Source organism: Salmo salar, chromosome 15 (assembly GCF_965601325.2).
Source record: "Salmo salar chromosome 15, fSalSal1, whole genome shotgun sequence".
NCBI classification, from domain to species: Eukaryota; Metazoa; Chordata; class Actinopteri; order Salmoniformes; family Salmonidae; genus Salmo; species Salmo salar.
Window position 1 is genome coordinate 17,040,973 of NC_138305.1, and position 6,000 is coordinate 17,046,972.

Consider the following 6,000-nt stretch of genomic DNA (forward strand, 5'->3'; position numbering starts at 1 on the left):
ACAGAACATACCAATCAGCTTCCCAGCAACAATCAACACAGGACATACCAATCAGCCCCCCAGCAACAATCAACACAGGACATACCAATCAGCTCCCCAGCAACAATCAACACAGGACATACCAATCAGCCCTCCAGCAACAATCAACACAGGGCATACCAATCAGCTCCCCAGCAACACAGGACATACCAATCAGCACCCCAGCAACACCCCACACATGGCATACCAATCAGCTACCGAGCAACAATCAACACAGGGCATACAAATCAGCTCCCCAGCAACAATCAACACAGGACATACCAATCAGCTCCCCAGCAATAATCAACGCAGGACATACCAATCAGCTCCCCAGCCACAATCAACACAGGGCATACCAATCAGCACCCCAGCAACACAGGACATACCAATCAGCTCCCCAGCAACAATCAACACAGGACATACCAATCAGCTCCCCAGCAACAATCAACACAGGGCATACCAATCAGCTCCCCAGCAACACAGGACATACCAATCAGTTTCCCAGCAACAATCAACACAGGGCATACCAATCAGCGCCCCAGCAACACAGAACATACCAATCATCTCCCCAGCAACAATCAACACAGGACATACCAATCATCTTCCCAGCAACAATCAACACAGGACATACCAATCATCACCCCAGCAACACCCCACACAGGACATACCAATCATCTCCCCAGCAACAATCAACACAGGACAAACCAATCAGCTCCCCAGCAACAATCAACACAGGGCATACCAATCAGCTCCCCAGCAACACAGGACATACCAATCAGCTCCCCAGCAACAATCAAGACAGGACATACCAATCAGTCCCCAGCAACAATCAACACATAGCATACCAATCAGCCTCCCAGCAACACAGGACACACCAATCAGCTCCCCAGCAACAATCAACACAGGACATACCAATCAGCTCCCCAGCAACAATCAACGCAGGACATACCAATCAGCTCCCCAGCCACAATCAACACAGGGCATACCAATCAGCACCCCAGCAACACAGGACATACCAATCAGCTCCCCAGCAACAATCAATACAGGACATACCAATCAGCTCCCCAGCAACAATCAACACAGGACATACCAATCAGCTCCCCAGCAACAATCAACACAGGGCATACAAATCAGACCCCCAGCAACAATCAACACAGGGCATACCAATCAGCTCCCCAGCAACACAGAACATACCAATCATCTCCCCAGCAACAATCAACACAGGACATACCAATCATCACCCCAGCAACACCCCACACAGGACATACCAATCAGCTTCCCAGCAACAATCAACACAGGACATACCAATCAGCCCCCCAGCAACAATCAACACAGGACATACCAATCAGCTCCCCAGCAACAATCAACACAGGACATACCAATCAGCCCTCCAGAAACAATCAACACAGGGCATACCAATCAGCTACCCAGCAACACAGGACATACCAATCAGCTCCCCAGCAACACCCCACACAGGGCATACCAATCAGCTACCCAGCAACAATCAACACAGGGCATACAAATCAGCTCCCCAGCAACAATCAACACAGGACATACCAATCAGCTCCCCAGCAACAATCAAGACAGGACATACCAATCAGTTCCCCAGCAACAATCAACACATAGCATACCAATCAGCCCCCCAGCAACACAGGACACACCAATCAGCTCCCCAGCAACAATCAACACAGGACATACCAATCAGCTCCCCAGCAACAATCAACGCAGGACATACCAATCAGCTCCCCAGCCACAATCAACACAGGGCATACCAATCAGCACCCCAGCAACACAGGACATACCAATCAGCTCCCCAGCAACAATCAACACAGGACATACCAATCGCGCCCCCAGCAACACCCCACACAGGGCATACCAATCATCTTCCCAGCAACAATCAACACAGGACATACCAATCAGCTCCGCAGCAACAATCAACACAGGGCATATCAATCAGTACCCCAGCAACAATCAACAAAGGACATACCAATCAGCCCTCCAGCAACAATCAACGCAGGATATACCAATTAGCTCCCCAGCCACAATCAACACAGGGCATACCAATCAGCAACCCAGCAACACAGGACATACCAATCAGCTCCCCAGCAACAATCAACACAGGACATACCAATCAGCACCCCAGCAACACAGGACATACCACTCAGCTCCCCAGCAACACCCCACACAGGACATACCAATCAGCTCCCCAGCAACACCCCACACAGGACATACCAATCATCTCCCCAGCAACAATCAACACAGGACATACCAATCATCTCCCCAGCAACAATCAACACAGGACATACCAATCATCCCCCCAGCAACACCCCACACAGGACATACCAATCATCTCCCCAGCAACAATCAACACAGGACATACCAATCAGCTCCCCAGCCACAATCAACACAGGGCATACCAATCAGCACCCCAGCAACACAGGACATACCAATCAGCTCCCCAGCAACAATCAACACAGGACATACCAATCATCTCCCCAGCAACAATCAACACAGGACATACCAATCATCTCCCCAGCAACAATCAACACAGGACATACCAATCATCACCCCAGCAACACCCCACACAGGACATACCAATCATCTCCCCAGCAACAATCAACACAGGACATACCAATCAGCTCCCCAGCCACAATCAACACAGGGCATACCAATCAGCACCCCAGCAACACAGGACATACCAATCAGCTCCCCAGCAACAATCAACACAGGACATACCAATCAGCTCCCCTGCAACAATCAAGACAGGACATACCAATCAGTTCCCCAGCAACAATCAACACATAGCATACCAATCAGCCCCCCAGCAACACAGGACACACCAATCAGCTACCCAGCAACAATCAACACAGGACATACCAATCAGCTCCCCAGCAACAATCAACACAGGGCATACCAATCAGCTCCCCAGCAACACAGGACATACCAATCAGCTCCCCAGCAACAATCAACACAGGACATACCAATCGCGCCCCAAGCAACACCCCACACAGGGCATACCAATCATCTTCCCAGCAACAATCAACACAGGACATACCAATCAGCTCCGCAGCAACAATCAACACAGGGCATATCAATCAGTACCCCAGCAACAATCAACAAAGGACATACCAATCAGCCCTCCAGCAACAATCAACGCAGGATATACCAATCAGCTCCCCAGCCACAATCAACACAGGGCATACCAATCAGCAACCCAGCAACACAGGACATACCAATCAGCTCCCAAGCAACAATCAACACAGGACATACCAATCAGCTCCCCAGCAACACAGGACATACCACTCAGCTCCCCAGCAAAACCCCACACAGGACATACCAATCAGCTCCCCAGCAACACCCCACACAGGACATACCAATCATCTCCCCAGCAACAATCAACACAGGACATACCAATCATCTCCCCAGCAACAATCAACACAGGACATACCAATCATCACCCCAGCAACACCCCACACAGGACATACCAATCATCTCCCCAGCAACAATCAACACAGGACATACCAATCAGCTCCCCAGCAACAATCAACACAGGGCATACCAATCAGCTCCCCAGCAACACAGGACATACCAATCAGCTCCCCAGCAACAATCAACACAGGACATACCAATCAGCTCCCCAGCAACAATCAACGCAGGACATACCAATCAGCTCCCCAGCCACAATCAACACAGGGCATACCAATCAGCACCCCAGCAACACAGGACATACCAATCAGCTCCCCAGCAACAATCAACACAGGACATACCAATCGCGCGCCCAGCAACACCCCACACAGGGCATACCAATCATCTTCCCAGCAACAATCAACACAGGACATACCAATCAGCTCCGCAGCAACAATCAACACAGGGCATATCAATCAGTACCCCAGCAACAATCAACACAGGACATACCAATCAGCCCTCCAGCAACAATCAACGCAGGATATACCAACCAGCTCCCCAGCCACAATCAACACAGGGCATACCAATCAGCAACCCAGCAACACAGGACATACCAATCAGCACCCCAGCAACAATCAACACAAGACATACCAATCAGCATCGCAGCAACACAGGACATACCACTCAGCTCCCCAGCAACACCCCACACAGGACATACCAATCAGCTCCCCAGCAACACCCCACAAAGGACATCCCAATCATCTCCCCAGCAACAATCAACACAGGACATACCAATCATCTCCCCAGCAACAATCAACACAGGACATACCAATCATCATCCCAGCAACACCCCACACAGGACATACCAATCATCTCCCCAGCAACAATCAACACAGGACATACCAATCATCACCCCAGCAACACCCCACACAGGACATACCAATCATCTCCCCAGCAACAATCAACACAGGACATACCAATCAGCTCCCCAGCAACAATCAACACAGGGCATACCAATCAGCTCCCCAGCAACACAGGACATACCAATCAGCTCCCCAGCAACAATCAACACAGGACATACCAATCAGCTCCCCAGCAACAATCAACGCAGGACATACCAATCAGCTCCCCAGCCACAATCAACACAGGGCATACCAATCAGCACCCCAGCAACACAGGACATACCAATCAGCTCCCCAGCAACAATCAACACAGGACATACCAATCGCGCCCCCAGCAACACCCCACACAGGGCATACCAATCATCTTCCCAGCAACAATCAACACAGGACATACCAATCAGCTCCGCAGCAACAATCAACACAGGGCATATCAATCAGTACCCCAGCAACAATCAACACAGGACATACCAATCAGCCCTCCAGCAACAATCAACGCAGGATATACCAACCAGCTCCCCAGCCACAATCAACACAGGGCATACCAATCAGCAACCCAGCAACACAGGACATACCAATCAGCACCCCAGCAACAATCAACACAAGACATACCAATCAGCATCGCAGCAACACAGGACATACCACTCAGCTCCCCAGCAACACCCCACACAGGACATACCAATCAGCTCCCCAGCAACACCCCACAAAGGACATCCCAATCATCTCCCCAGCAACAATCAACACAGGACATACCAATCATCTCCCCAGCAACAATCAACACAGGACATACCAATCATCATCCCAGCAACACCCCACACAGGACATACCAATCATCTCCCCAGCAACAATCAACACAGGACATACCAATCAGCTCCCCAGCAACAATCAACATAAGGCATACCAATCAGCTCCCCAGCAACACAGGACATACCAATCAGCTCCCCAGCAACAATCAACACAGGACATACCAATCAGTTCCCCGGCAACAATCAACACATGGCATACCAATCAGCTCCCCAGCAACACAGGACACACCAATCAGCTCCCCAGCAACAATCAACACAGGACATACCAATCAGCTCCCCAGCAACAATCAACGCAGGACATACCAATCAGCTCCCCAGCCACAATCAACACAGGGCATACCAATCAGCACCCCTGCAACACAGGACATACCAATCAGCTCCCCAGCAACAATCAACACAGGACATACCAATCGCGCCCCCAGCAACACCCCACACAGGGCATACCAATCATCTTCCCAGCAACAATCAACACAGGACATACCAATCAGCTCCGCAGCAACAATCAACACAGGACATAACAATCAGCTCCCCAGCAACACAGGACATACCAATCAGCTCCCCATCAACACCCCACATAGGACATACCAATCAGCTCCCCAGCAACAATCAACACAGGGCATACCAATCAGCACCCCAGCAACAATCAACACAGGGCATACCAATCAGCTCCCCAGCAAAAATCAACACAGGACATACCAATCAGCCCCCCCAGCAACAATCAACACAGGGCATACCAATCAGCTCCCCAGCAACACAGGACATACCAATCAGCTCCCCAGCAACAATCAACACAGGACATACCAATCAGCTTCCCAGCAACAATCAACACAGGACATACCAATCAGCCCCCCAGCAACAATCAACACAGGACA